Source organism: Nerophis lumbriciformis, linkage group LG01 (genome assembly GCF_033978685.3).
Source record: "Nerophis lumbriciformis linkage group LG01, RoL_Nlum_v2.1, whole genome shotgun sequence".
Classification (NCBI taxonomy): domain Eukaryota; kingdom Metazoa; phylum Chordata; class Actinopteri; order Syngnathiformes; family Syngnathidae; genus Nerophis; species Nerophis lumbriciformis.
Window position 1 is genome coordinate 24261066 of NC_084548.2, and position 16456 is coordinate 24277521.

The following is a 16456-nucleotide window of genomic DNA, read 5'->3' on the forward strand; positions in this document are numbered from 1 at the left end:
GGACTTTGAATATGACCAATGTATGATCCTGTAACAATTTGGTATCAGATTGATACCCAAATTTGTGGTATCATCCAAAACTAATGTAAAGCATCCAAACAACAGAAGAATAAATGATTATTACATTTGAACAGAAGTGTAGATTATAATATTTAAAAAAAGAAAGTAAGCAGATATTAACAGTAAATTAACAAGTAGATTAATAATACATTTTCTACCACTTGTCCTTAATATTTTTGACAAAATAATGCAATGAGAAATGACACAATATGTTACTGCATACGTCAGCAGATTAAATTAGGAGCCTTTGTTTGCTTACTTACTTCTTGTCATAAGGGGGAGTTGCAAACTGACTTTTCCGGACAAGGCGTGAAGGTAGGAACATATTTAATTATTCAAAACTCAAAAAGGCAAGCATGCCTATCGCATGCAGAAGCTAGGGCAAGAACTTAGGACATGAAACTATAAACATGGAACAACTAATCAAACTATGGCATAGAACAAACAAAACTTACTGTGGCATGAAACAAATAACTAGCAAAAAACTTGGAATCGGATATGAAAACGAGCAATGACGCCAGGTAACTGGCAAAGACAGGCTTAAATAATAGTCTCTTGATTAGAGCAGGTGCATGTCCCGAACACATGAGGCAGGTGAAACTAATCAGTCGCCATGGAAACTAAAACAAACAAGGATGTACAAAAACAGGGACTATGGAGTCTTAAAACTAACAGACAATAACAAAAACATGATACACACCACAGATCATGACACTACTAAAAGACAAGTTGTCTTGTATGTTCACTATTTTATTCAAGGACAAAATTGCAATAAGAAACATGTGTTTAATGCAGTGTTTTTCAACCTTTTTTGAGACAAGGCGCATTTTTTTCATTGAAAAAATCTGGAGGCACACCACCAGCAGAAATCATTAAAAAACGAAACTCAGTTCACAGTAAAAAGTCGTTGATGCAATTTTTGGATATGACTTTAAACCATAACCAAGCATGCATCACTATAGCTCTTGTCTCAAAGTAGGTGTACTGTCACCACCTGTCACATCACTCCGTGAATTATTTTGACTTTTTTGCTGTTTTCCTGTGTGTAGTGTTTTAGTTCTTGTCTTGGGCTCCTATTTTGGTGGCTTTTTCTCTTTTTTTTTGGTATTTTCCTGGAGCAGTTTCATGTCTTCCTTTGAGTGATATTCCCCGCATCTACTTTGTTTTAGAGATCAAGAATATTTCCGTTGTTTTTATCCTTCTTTGTGGGTACATTGTTGATTGTCATGTCATGTTCGGATGTACATTGTGGATGCCGTCTTTGCTCCTCAGTAAGTCTTTGCTGTCGTCCAGCATTCTGTTTTTGTTTATTTTGTAGCCAGTTCAGTTTTTGTTTCATTCTGCATAGCCTTCCTTAAGCTTCAATGCCTTTTCTTAGGGGCACTCACCTTTTGTTTATTTTTGGTTTAAGCATTAGACACCTTTTTACCTTCACGCTGCCTCCCGCTGTTTCCGACATCTACAAAGCAGCTGCCACCTACTGATATGGAAGAGTTTTACACGGTTACTCTGCAGAGCTCTAGGCAGCACCGACACTCAACAAGAACACATCATTTGCAGACTATAATTACTAGTTTGCAAAAAATATTTTTAACCCAAATAGGTGAAATTAGATAATCTCCCACGGCACACCAGACTGTATCTCACGGCACACTAGTGTGCCGCGGCACAGTGGTTGAAAAACCCTGGTTTAATGTACCCTAAGATTTTTTTGTTAAAATAAAGCCGATAATGCAATTTATTATTTAGAAAAGTATCGAAAAGTACCGAAAAGTATTGAAATCATTTTGGTACCGGTACCAAAATATTGGTATCGGGACGACTCAAATAGACACTTACACCATGTGTTGATTTCATTATAACACTTAGATAAGGCGTTTAGTTTTTTGTGGCTCCAAACAAATTTGTTTTTTTGTATTTTTGGTTCAATATTGCTCTTCCAACATTTCAGGATGCCGACCCCTGACCTTATACCCTACAATGGTCTTTTAAAAGCTGAACACCAGCACGGTGGCTGGTCAAGGCTGATTGAGAGAATGCAGCACTGGCATTGGCTGCTGTCTCAATAAACTTTAGTCTGCATCCTCCAATCGCACTCTGGAAAAAGAGAGAGAGTCCCGCTGTCCTGATCACTAATCTTGTCCCGGCAGTACACTGCCTGGCTCTACACTGGGATCTTTCCAGCGCGTCCGCAGTGACTCATTGAGACATCGTGTCATCGGTGGCGATAATACCGCATCTCTCGTCTGTCTCACCTCGCGCGCACACACGCACACACGGGAGGCAGAGTCGGACCGTGAACGCAACATCGCACCCGCGCTTTTCTCCTTTCGGATATGACCAGCAGCGACCTATCGGACGTGGATATAAATGCACGCGTGTCTGGACCTGCCGACGGGACTTAAGACGACTGAGGTAAGAATATTGTACTATGGCGCCTTTTTTTTTTTTTTTTTTTTTTTTTTGGGGTGGGCTCAATTTTCTGTGCGTTTTCCTCCGTCACTTATGACGACATGCAATCATTTGTTAGACTGTTAAACATATTTTTTTTACGTTGACGACCATGTTGAGTGGGGACTCATTTTACTGTTCCAATCCCCATTGAGGAAAGGCTTAACAATTTTTTTTGGTGATGACGGTAGCGCGGAGGAGACTGATCACGTGGGCGCACGCATGCATTATTCGTGCTCGTGTGGCCTCACAGGTACATGCGCGTACACGTGGGCGGCTGGCTGTTTAAACTGGGCCAACGCAACAGCGCGCTCACTTTTTCGCAAGGGAGGCAGGAGACAGAAACACTGCACCCCCCCCCCCCCCCACCCCCCCAAAAAAAATAAAAAAAAATAAAAGTGTGTGATCAAAATGCATCAGACGCTGGCATCCTCTGGACTCACCATCTTTGCCAAGCAACCACAAGATGGTGGTGTGAGCGAAGAGGGGTGAAGGAGGTTTGAGTGGGGGCATTTAATAAGTATGCAAGTCGCCTGTACAGGGCCGGGTTCTAGGCAGGGGGCAGTCAAAAATGTGAGGGGGGGCATCATGTGTACACGCCGCTCCGTCATGCTCCAGCACGTTTTGTCTGTGCTAATACTGCAGTAACATTGCCTTCTTCATCGAAATTGGTTGTTAACTAGAGCAGTGTTTTTCAACCACTGTGCCGCAGCACACTAGTGTACCGTGAGATACAGTCTGGTGTGCCGTGGGAGATTATCTAATTTCACCTATTTGGGTTAAAAATATTTTTTGCAAACCAGTAATCCGCAAATAATATGTTGTTGTTGAGTGTCTGTGCTGTCTGGAGATCGGCAGACTTACCACGTTATACTCTTCCATATCAGTAAGTGGCAGCAGGTAGCTAATTGCATCGTAGATGTCGGAAACAGCGGGAGGCAAAGTGAAGGTAAAAAAGGTGTCTAATGCTTAAACCAAAAATAAACAAAAGGTGAGTGCCCCTAAGAAAAGGCATTGAAGCTTAGGGAACGCTATGCATAACGAAACTAAAACTGAACTGGCTACAAAGTAAACAAAAACAGAATGCTGGACGACAGCAAATACTTACTGTGGAGCAAAGACGTTGTCCACAAAGTACATCCAAACATGACATGACAATCAACAATGTCTCCACAAAGAAGGATAAAAACAACTGAAATATTCTTGATTGCTAAAACAAAGTAGGTGTGGGGATTAGCGGTCAAGGAAGACATGAAACTGCTACAGGAAAATACTAAAAAAAGAGAAAAGAAAACACCAAAATAGGAGCGCAAGACAAGAACTAAAACACTACGCATGGGAAAACAGCAAAAAAGTCCAAATAAGTCAGGGTGTGATGTGACAGTACACCTACTTTGAGACAAGACCTATAGTGATGCATGCTTGGTTATGCTTTAAAGGTTATGGTTATGGTTTAAAGTCATATCCAACAATTGCGACAACGACTTTTTACTGTCTACTGAGTTTCATTTTTTAATGATTTCTGCTGGTGGTGTGCCTCCGCATTTTTTCAATGGAAAAAATGTGCCTTGGCTCAAAAAAGGTTGAAAAACACTTAGCTAGAGTATTAGGCCTGATTTAATACGATCCAAATACCACGCTCTAAACAGCGTGGGCAACCTATAAAATAGCACTTGTTGCGTGTGATTTTCTAAGACTGCGTGGGCAATTGTAAAGTGGCACGGACGGCTTTTTTCAAATGAGGATTTTGCGTGTACTAGGGTTGTCCCGATACCAATGTATTTCTATACTTTTCAATACTTTTTGGTACTTTTCTAAATAAAGGGGACCACAACAAATGGCATTATTGTCTTTATTTTAGCAACAAATCTTAGGGTACATTAAACATATGTTTCTTAATGCAAATTTGTCCTCAAATAAAATAGTGAACATACGAGACAACTATTCTTTTTTTAGTAAGTAAGCAAACAAAGGCTCCTAATTTGTCTGCTGACGTATGCAGTAACATATTGTGTCATTTATATTCTATTATTTTGTCAACATTATTAAGGACAAGTGGTAGCAAATTAATTATTAGTCTACTTGTTCATTTACTGTTAATATTTTTACTTTCTCTTCTAACATGTTCTATCTACACTTCTGTTAAAATGTAATAATCACTTATTCTATAGTTTTGGATGATATCACAATTTTGGTATCGATCAGATACCAAGTAGTCATATAATCATACAATGGTCATAATTTATGTCCTCATGTGTCCAGGGACATTTTCCTGAGTTTATAAACATAATACATATTTTTTTTAAAACGAAAAAAGATTTTGTGATGCTAAAATATCGATGTAATCATAGTAGTATTGACTAGATTCGCTCCTGTACTTGATATCATTACAGTGGATGTTAGGTGTAGATCCACCAATGGTGTTTGTTTACATTTTGACGCCGGTGAGCTACGGTGTGTAGTGAAACATGTTTAGCTATTCCTCGTCCTGCAGGGATGATACTTGTAAGAAACATACTTTATTTGTCGCCATGGAGGCGAGGATTAGTGATTTAGAAGTAGCTAAAACCCTGCCGACTGCGGCTGGACGTTAGCCGCTCGCTAGCTAGCCATGTCTTAAAGCACCTCTTCCTGAGGGCGTTTCAGTGTTATAACTTCACCTTTATTTTTAAGCCAAAATGCATCCGTTCTCCCTTTTCTGTCTACACACATTGTCTGTTTGTAAGTAATCTGTGATTGTGCGTTGCCGAACATGCTCCCCTGCTCGTACAACCAGCGCCGTCACGCCCGTTAAACAAAAAGAGACGATATAGTACCGAATATGATTAATTAGAATCGCGGTACTATACTAGTACCGGTATACCGTACAACCCTAGTGTGTACTATACGGGGCATCGCCATGGAGCAGGCATGTGATTTTTCCGTCTATAGACAGAAATCCCTCTTTTTTACCCCTGTAAAAATATTTTAAGAACATTTCCGTTTTTCTTCATTTTTTTCCGACCTACAATATGTGTTAAAATCTTGATCCGTCTCTTTGCCATACCTGCCAACAACTATGGTTTTCCCGTAATTAGTACGTTTTCTGATAATCCAGTGGTAAAAACGACGGTTTTCCATTAAAAATGTTTAACTTAAAAATCAAAGCTAAATAGCAGGCAACTCCACGGACACGGGACAAAATATACGAGAAAAATCAATGATTGGTTGTTTGGTTTACTATGATGAGTCACGATTAGTCAAGATTAGGGCAAAATGTAGTCTATTCTATTCTAAAACATTAAGGACAGGCCAATCAGAGGCAAGATAGGGCGACCCATCGAACCAGGTAGGGAAATCACAACAGACACGCACATCCCAAATGACGACGAGAGAGTCGGAGAAGAGAAGAGGGAATATGCAAGCGGGCGATTTATATATATATATATATAAAAAAAAAAGTAGTAGAAGATGGCAGAGGGATTCTCTTCCTTAGATGTTTCTTTTAGCGATGTAGACGACGTCCAGGAAACCCACAATGCGTCTACTTGGCCACATTTGGACAAATGTATATGTCTGGATAAAACATTCATTTTAGTTGTTTACCATGTAAGCCCAAATCAAAACTGCTCTCGACATGTAAGACGTGGAATACACATTTAAGAACACACATGATTGTGGCAGACATGTGATGACTTTTGTTACAGTTAGCCTGTCTAAACACTACATTTCATTTTCATTGGTGTTTTAGAACAAGACAGGAGCTGACATTTTGTTAATTATATCTACTGTTTATATTTTGACATTGAATAGTTGAATCATTTTGAAACATAAACAACATGGCTGCAATATATTTGTTATTTCATGCTATAAATCACAAATGGCTATTCAGATAAAGGAAGTTAGCTAATAGAATAAATATTGTTTGTACTCTTTATGATTTTTGCATGATTTTTGCATTTGGAGCATTTAGAAGTGGAGAGGGAGTCGAATGTGAACACAAGTTTTAATTACTGTAGTGACTTAATAACATAGTGAATGAAACAGACATAGTGATTCATTTGGATGAATGGGGTATGTGGTTATGTAGACTATGTTGATCATTTTTCAATTCTTTAAGCAGAATCACAATCACAATCAGAAATACTTTATTAATCCCGAGGGGAAAATAAGATTTTGAGCACAATCCCATTCTAGAGCAGACAAACATTACAGGGAGACAGAACGGGATAGGCTCCAGCACCCCCCGCAACCCTGAACGGGACAAGGGGTAGAAACCGGATGGATGGATGGAGAACGGGATTGCCGACGGGTCTGCCAACTTCCGGTGCCCCTTACAAAAAAGGTGAGAAACGCGGGGTGATGGGTGGATGGGTGAAGAAAAAAAAAAAAATTCAGTCTAAGCCTGGGCCCCTGGAGATGGGGTCCAGACTGAGGCCAAGAAAAAAAATATCATAGCCATAGCACACATAAGCATGTGCGTAAGAGGGAAACATTCAAGAACAAAAAGGACATTAAATACATTAAAAGAGCAGAGTTGATGCAACCAGCCATTTCTACATACAGCCACAAAAAAACCCCCCCAAAAAACATACACTGTGGTGGCCTCTGCGGTGTTCCATGCCATCGTCTGCTTGGGTGGGGGGAGCATGGCCAGAGACAGGAGCAGGCCCAACAAAGCAACCAAGAGAGCCGACCCACCAAACACTAAAACATATTTGGTGCTGCCATGGAGATACTCTCATTTACTGCACATTCAAGTTTCCATGCTCGTACCGGTGGCATTTGCTATGTTTTCAAACATGCAGGACACATCTACCACTTTTTATGGGCATTTTAGAAGCAGTTGTGCATTGTATCTACATTGACACCATTTATAAATGATAAATGATAAATGGGTTGTACTTGTATAGCGCTTTTCTACCTTCAAGGTACTCAAAGCGCTTTGACACTACTTCCACATTTACCCATTCACACACACATTCACACACTGATGGAGGGAGCTGCCATGCAAGGCGCTAACCAGCACCCATCAGGAGCAAGGGTGAAGTGTCTTGCTCAGGACACAACGGACATGACGAGGTTGGTACTAGGTGGGGATTGAACCAGGGACCCTCTTCCACTGCGCCACGCCGTTATTTTTTCTTTTCTTTTTTACCGCTGAAGGTGCATGGGAGAGAGGCTGCACTTAGTCCGGTTAATACGCAAAAATGCATACTTCAATACGTTTTTTTCATATAAGAAATATTTTAATGTTATATATTTTATGTGAAAAAAACAAAAGTAATTTAAAAATGCTAAAGTACACCAAAACGCATCAATTTGATTTTGTTTTAATCAGCCTTTTAAGTCCCCTAGCAGCTACATTTTTAAAATAAAATTATGTTGCTGAATAGACAATGTGTCTACATTTTTTAAATTCCTGACACGTATGACGGCGGATTGTCGCCTGTCCATCGTCTATGCGGCACAAACTCTTATCCAGCAGCCGTGTGTGGAACAATTACTGAACAAAACACAAAATAAAGCTTGCAAAATGGTGAGGAGTGTTGATAAATCACATTGCGTGTGATAAGTAATTAAATTTGCATTTTTTCCTCCCAGTATTGTGAGCATTTTGATGATCGTATATTTTGCATACTAATGAAGACAGAGACGCAAAATGGATTATTCTGCTCACTGAAGAGACACAATCCACTTTGCACACGCTGAATAGATCAGCTTTGCTTGTGCTATCAAGTTTTCACATGTATTAGTACTAAGGCTGGGCGATATGGCCTTTTATTAATATCTCAATATTTTTAGGCCATGTCACGATACATGATATATATCTTGATATTTTGCCTTAGCCTTGAATGAAGACTTGATGCATATAATCACAGCAGTATGATGATTCTATGTGTCTACATTAAAACATTTTTGTTCATACTGCATTCATATATGCTCATTTTAAACTTTCATGTAGAGAGGGAAATCACAACTAAGTCAATTTACCAAAACTGTATTTATTAAACAGTTATTAAGCAGTGGCACAAACGTTCATGTCATTTCAAAACAGAAAGTGCAAGATTGTCAGAGACATTTTAAAACAAGCTATTAGTGCACTTTTGTGCATGATGTCACTAAGATGACACATCAAAACAACACTTAATTAAAGTGCACTTTTTGTACAGAACGCCACTACAATATTTTAAAACAAATAAAGTGCACTTTTGTGCATGATGTCACACAAGATATTTCAATAACTGTCAAATAAAAATTAGCTGCATAATAGGAAATCAAATAGTGTATGTCCTTCGCTATGTGGTAGGTTCCTGCGTATGTCATCTCCTTCTGTTGTTGACTATTTTTTTCATACGGTGTTGATGTGGAAATGGTTGCTTGGGCATTTTGTTGGTGTGGCACCAAACGGAGATGTTGACATGCAGAGTTTCAAGCACTCTTCATTCTCTAGCGGGTGACTTTTCAAATGCCATCCATCCGTTTTCTACCGCTTGTCCCTTTTGGGGTCGCGGGGGGTGGTGGGGCCTATCTCAGCAAGGCGGGGTACACCCTGGACAAGTCGCCACCTCATCACAGGACTTTTCAAATGATGCTACAAACTAACAGTAATGCTACTTTTTATAGCAACGCTTTTGCCGCATACTTGACATATTACTGTTGTTTGTTCAACATCTTCCCGCTTGAAGCCAAACCACCGCCAGACGATGGACCCCGTGCTGTTTTTCTTGGGAATTAATTATTCCTTCATTTGTTACCAGATTCGCACCTTCTTTCTCTCGTATTACCACTCGCACCGCTCCGCTAGCATCACAGCTAACGTTACCCATGCTGCTACCTCTCTGCTCGGCGAGGGCGTATGACGTTGCATGCACGTATCGGTTGGGAACATCTCTGCGCTGCTGACCCGTCTCAGCTTGGGATGGTTTCCTGCTGACCCCACTATGGACTGGACTCTTACTATTATGTTGGATCCACTATGGACTGGACTCTCACAATATTATGTCAGACCCACTCGACATCCATTGCATTCGGTCTCCCCTAGAGGGGGGGGGGGTTACCCACATATGCGGTCCTCTCCAAGGTTTCTCATAGTCATTCACATCGACGTCCCACTGGGGTGAGTTTTTCCTTGCCCTTATGTGGGCTCTGTACCGAGGATGTCGTTGTGGCTTGTGCAGCCCTTTGAGACACTTGTGATTTAGGGCTATATAAATAAACATTGATTGATTGATTGACGACAGTATGTAACATATGTAAGAAGGTGCGCTTGTTTTAGGTCTGTGAGAAGGAGAGACAAGAACGAGTGAGAAAGGCCCGCAGCTAAAAACAACTGTGTGAGAACATATACTCGAATATCACGATATAGTCATTTTCTATATCGCACAGAGACAAACCCGCGATATATCGAGTATATTCGATATATCGCCCAGCCCTAATTAGTACATGCAAAACCTTAGTAAATCAGCACCTATGCGTCCAACTCCAACTTGTAGAAGAGGATTGCACTTTGTCAGGCCTCTACCTTCACACCTGTTCGACTTAGGTGTCCATCCTGAAGACTAAGTTCCTGCTGGTAGCTTTTAATCACAAATGGTAGAAATCTCTCAGGGGGGAAACTAAAAAAAAAGAAGAAAAAACATATCATTAATCCATATTTTATCAACCAACACAACATGTATCTTATCTTGATGGTCCAATATTTACACAATTGAAACGTACAGTAGTCTTATGAATAATACAAAAACAATCTTCTCAAACTAGTTTATCATCAGGTCAGCTGCATCATGCCTCACAGTCTCTGCATTCTCCACTCATTCTCTCTCCCACACACGCGCACGCACACACACACACACACACACACACACACACACACACACACACACACACACACACACACACACACACACACACACACACACACACACACACACACACACACACAAAGAGAAACTTAACAGCACTGCCTACACTCTTGACATAGTACTGTTTTTTTTATCAAGTTGTGTTTTACTGTACCAACTAACAGGGAGTCCTGTTCTTTTAAATGCTATTTATTTCATTGTGTTCTCTGACTAGGAAGCATGTAAACACTTGCAGCTCGAGAAAGTCCACATTGATGCAACTAGTAGCCTACATATTCACTTTCATCACCATTTAAACAGGCATAGCAACTGGGGGCTCTTTTCAACAGAACACCTGAAGCAGCAAATACACGCAGCTTTAACTTACAGTTGTGTCGATGTCACGATCGACGGGTCGCCTGCATAAAACATCATATATAGCAAAAATAAAATGTGTTCACATACGGCAATGTAGAGCACAATACACTTTAAATCCACACCTTTTTGTTCTGGCGAGTTATTCAACTTGAATTTCCTCATCTCAGAAGGAAAATAATATGATTGGCCCAACTTTGTTGCTAATTCCCACCCTCTGTCATATTGTACGCTATTAAAGAACTGTGATTGGATATATTCCGAACTTCCATCCATCCATTTTCTACCACTTATCCCTTTTGGGGTTGCAGGGGGTGCTGGAGCCTATCTCAGCTGCATTCGGGCGGAAAGACGAAATTACATATAATTGGATTTTGTTTCTAAGAACTTTTAGTCTTGTTTTTAATTCGTCAACATTGGTTTACTGATGGCTGAGGGGAGGGGTGTGTGTGTGTGTGCGTGCGGACTCGCAGAAAAGACGGAAAAGAGGGAAGATGATAGTGTTGTAGCGTGTCCCTTTTCAACGGATTTCTACGCTACTGCGGATAATTTTGCCAACTTGTCATAAATACATTTTGTCGGTATGTTAAAATGTACTTTCTAAATGTCAACATTTAAAAAAAAAGGCGATTTAACTTGTAAATAAACAGAAATAAAAGTCCGCTAACAATGGAGTCAATGAGAGGTCCTCTATTTAGCCAATATAGCCCGCTCAATAACCATCCAAAAAACGGCAATATTACTTTGCCATATTTTCCGGACTATAAGGCACACTTAAAATCCTTTTTTTCCCTCAAAACTCGACAGTGCGCCTTATAAACGGGTGCGCCTGATGTAAGGAATAGGTTTGGTTGAGCTTACCCACCTCAAGGCTATTTTATTTCGTACATTGTGTAATGATAAATGTGACCAGTAGATGGCAGTCAAACATAAGAGATAAGTGTAGGCTGCACAATGATGGGTCTCAAATAAACAACACCATCCCATCCATCCATCCATTTTATACCGCTTGTCCCTTTTGGGGCGCTGGAGCCTATCTCAGCTGCATTCGGGCGGAAGGCGGAGTACACCCTGGACAAGTCGCGACCTCATCGCAGCACCAACATTTTAAATGTTCCATTGAAAATATAGAACATTACACATGACTTTGCCTAAACCTTAAAAAAATATAATTGTTTCCTATACATGAATATGTTAATACAGATATTTACAATGTCCCTGTAAATTCTGAGGCAAAATATTTAGGTACTAACCTATCCAAAAAAAACAAATTAACTCTCAGAAAAAAAACTGAATATAAAATTAAAGAATGCCAAACTAAACTAAATGAATGGCAACAAAGAGATGTGTCCATACTTTGACGTATTTACTTAACCAAAATGGAAAGTTTATCCAGATGTATTTATCCTGCTTATTCTCATTTCATACCTACTAGAATAGTAATAAACATAAAACAACTAACTTCAATTTCATTTGGAGAAATAAGACTTATAACATGAAAAGGGGCAACATTATAAAATAATATAAATATGGAACAATAAGTTAAAAATGTGTTTAAATTAGTGGTTCTCAAACTTTTGCCACCAAGTACCACCATAATGACCAACATTAAAATACAGTAGCACTGTAGGCCTACATATTCATGAAAAACAAGGCAGAGGTTTTATTTTGCAAGTATATATTATATTTTTCTGCCACTCTAACATTACACACAGTTCAAACAGTAACACTATGTGTGAAAATAAAACACTTTACTATAATCAAGTGATTCTTTGGCCGACCACGAGATAGAGCCCTGGTACCACTAGTGGTACACATACCACAGTTTGAGATTTGATATAAATGGTATCTTGACATTGAACTGGAGGAAGTCATGGATTAAAAAAAAAAATCCTTCTGGTACTGCATACCCCCAAAAATATTTGATAAATTAGAAGGATTGAAGTTCCATTATATGTGACTTTCAAAGGTAGAAGCTTGCTGTTAAATTATCAGACTTTCACAAGCAGATGTCTTTTATTGGAAGTACACACATAACTTGTCCCCTCATCACATTCCAATATGAAAGAATAGATTTATTTGACACATAATCAAATGGTTGTACTATGATGGTAAGTATGTGGTGGATTGTAGATATTATGGATGCACAAAGAAACATGCTTAATTATGAGCAACACATTTTCCACCACTTTCTGAATTCAAACAAGTCGCACAAAGCATTGCCAAAACGATTGTATTTTATTAAATCATGTCTTACAGCACATTGTAATCCAGGCAAGCAAAACAATAATGCTAGATTTACTAAATTTGATGAAGACACAATTTGAAAATACAAACATATTTCTTCCATTACCAGCCAAGGTGAAAGAAACTCACTTTAAAACCACAAACAATATGTATCCATATTTTTGGTTACCGTATTTTCCGCACTATAAGGCGCACCTAAAAACCACAAATGTTCTCAAAAGCTGACAGTGCGCCTTATAACCCGGTGCGCTTTGTTACGATTCATTTTCATAAAGTTTCGATCTCGCAACTTCGGTAAACAGCCGCCATCTTTTTTCCCGGTAGAACAGGAAGCGCTTCTTCTTCTACGCAAGCAACCGCCAAGGAAAGCACCCGCCCCCATAGAACAGGAAGCGCTTCTTCTTCTACCCGCCCCCGGAAGAAGAAGAAAAAACGCGCGGATATCACCGTACGTTTCATTTCCTGTTTACATCTGTAAAGACCACAAAATGGCTCCTACTAAGCGATCCGGTTCATAAAAAGACACAATCTCTCCATCCGCACACGGATTACTACCGTATTTCACAGCAACTGATATTCCTGTGAACCGCACTGTGGAACGGGAGCACGTACGGTGAATATTCGCACCACAGGGAATGAGAAGTCATCCTTCACTGTGGTTCTAGCTTGCCATGCTAACTTCCACCCATGGTGATATTCAAAAGGAAGACCTTGCCAAAAGAGACCTTTCCAGCCGGCGTCATCATAAAAGCTAACTCGAAGGGATGGATGGATGAAGAAAAGATGAGCGAGTGGTTAAGGGAAGTTTACGCGAAGAGGCCGGGTGGCTTTTTTCACACAGCTCCGAAGGCGAACACACCTTCACTAAGACGGGCAGACAGCGCCGGACGACATACGCAAACATTTGCCAGTGGATCGTAAATGCCTGGGCAGATATTTCGGTCACAACTGTGGTCCGAGCTTTCCGGAAGGCAGGATTCACAGAACTGCTGCACAACAACAGCGACACTGAATCCGATGACTTCGACGAGACGGAGCCGGCCATTTTTGGATCCCACGCTTGCGCAACTTTTCAATTCGGACACCGAAGACGAAGAATTCGAAGGATTTACGAATGAAGAATAACTTCAGAAGGTGAGCGCTATGTTTATTTTGTGTGTTGTGACATTAACGTTCGAGCAACATTGTGTTGCTATTGCTCTACACCATTTTGAATTTTACTATGTTTGTGATTGCACATTTGCGTACATTTTGGGACAGAGTTGTTAGAACGCTGGTTTTCAATATATTATTAAAGTTTGACTGAACTATCTGACTGTTTTTTTGACATTCCCTTTAGCGCAGCGTAGGCGCGGCTTATAATCCGGGGCGGCTTATTGGTGGACAAAGTTATGAAATATGTAATTCATTGAAGGTGCGGCTAATAATCCGGTGCGCCTTATAGTGCGGGAAATACGGTAAGTAAAAAAGTTGTTAGGACTTGGTCAAGGTGTTGACCGCAGATGCAGAGACGGGAGGTAAGATGGAATCAAAAAAGGAGAGTCTTTAATTAAGACCAAAAGGTTAAAAGGTGATGGGGCAAAAACGCACACCATATAACATAGCCAATAAGCGGGAACCTCAGAGGTCGGCGGGAGGAAAGGCCAGGTCACCCGGAGCATTGGAAAAGTCCACAACAGATATCTTCTTCACCTCAGGGAGGAAATAAAAACACACAGAGGTTAGGTGTATAAAAACAAGGGTGAAAAAACATACCCGGACTTGGCGGTCAAGCAATATAATGCGACGTGGGAAGAACAGGAAACAATAACCAGCAAGGCACACCAGCAAGGCACAGGCAAGGCTAATGAACTGATTAGCTGCAGGTGTGCCTCAAGGTCCGCCCCTCACCCAGGAAGAGTGAACTTAAAAAAGAGGCACAACAGGGAAAATGCAGGGACAAGATAAAAGGGAAGGCAGGACAACACTAAAACACAACACAAGTATTGACAAATGTCTTTGTTGACACACATTTAGCTTAGTTTGGCATTCTTTAATTCTATTTTCTATGCTTGTTTGTTTTTTGTTTTTGTTTTTTTTGTCCTGTCCAGCTTCTCAGGCAAATCATATAGTTGATGTAGATGCCCATATCGGCTGTTCAGATTTACTTTACAAAAGAGAAGTGTAGGATACTTCTCTTGTTGCCTTATTTGTATTTGACTTTATTAAATGTATTTATATTATCATTTGATGCAGCCGGGCCGGAGCAGGAGGGGATAGAAAGAGAAAAAAAAGAAGACAGAGGGGGAAATTGTGGGGACAAGAGGGGGATAAGACAGAGAGACAAAAACAACAGCAAACACAACAACAATAGAGCAACATCAGCAAATACGACATGTACAATTATGATGGTAAAAGTGATAGCAAATAAGCAGTTAGCGAACATAAAAAATAATACAGAAATGACAATGAGCATTATTACACTACAAATGGAGCAATACAAATACCAATAGAAATAGCGCTATTGATAATGAACAATACCAATAATTTACCTCTATTATCAACAATACAGTTGTTCAAATGCAACAATACATATACGTAATGATAACTTGAGATACGAAAGAATGCAGAAAAATGGAGGGGGTGAAAGAGAAGCAACCTACATAAACCTTGTAGATTGTTATAGTAACAATAGGTTAAGCTTTGTCAGTGTGCCATGTGTTATACCCAGTTTACCCTAGGGCAACAACGTTAATATATGTTTGATGAAATGTGATTATGTGCATGAGTGTACGTATGCATATGTACTTGTATATGTACAGAATGTGTATATGTGTTTGTACAGTGAATGTATATGTACAGTATGTGTATATGTATGTTTGTACAGTGAATGTATATGTACAGTATGTGTATATGTGTTTGTACAGTGAGTGTATATGTACAGTATGTGTATGTTTGTATAATGAATGTGCGTGTGGATGTACAAACTGAGTATGTAAATATGTACTGTATTTGTGTATGTATGTATGCTTGTTTTCTGAGAGTTTAAATAAAAAAAATGTTGATAGGTTAATAACTAAATATTTCACCCCAGACTTTACAGGGACATTGTAAATATCTTTATTCACACATTCATGGATAGGAAACAATTCATATTTATAAGATCTAGGCAAAGTCCTGATACATTAGATCATTCTTAAATCTTTTTTTGATAATAGTTGGATTGTGTTCCTAATTTTAAAAAAAAATAGTTGTTTCATCTGCTAATTTACTATTATTTCTGTGCCAGCAAGCTCAAATATGGTGGTAACAGTCATCCTTGGGGAATGCCCACCTTGATTAGGAAACTTACTAGTATGACACAACTATTAATATGATTATAGAGTCCTCTAATTATCTCCTGAAACTTAATACCAATTAAATACTTGATACCAATTAAATCCACTTGAGGAAGTCTTACCTTGATTAGGAAACTGGGGTTGTGCCTGAGACTATTAAAGAAATAAAGAAGCCTACAATTT

At 39.5% G+C, this 16456-nt stretch overlaps 1 protein-coding gene across 2 annotated transcripts in view; it reads left to right on the forward strand.

The window, feature by feature from the left end:
• Positions 1-2214: 2214 nt before the first annotated feature.
• The window catches only part of nlgn4xa (neuroligin 4 X-linked a), a 286243-nt gene continuing 272001 nt past the window's right edge, over positions 2215-16456 (forward strand). For both annotated transcript variants that reach the window (XM_061977860.1, XM_061977866.1), the window contains exon 1: positions 2215-2475. The gene's annotated coding sequence lies outside the window, so the exon portion shown is untranslated. The remainder of the gene's footprint in view (positions 2476-16456) is intronic.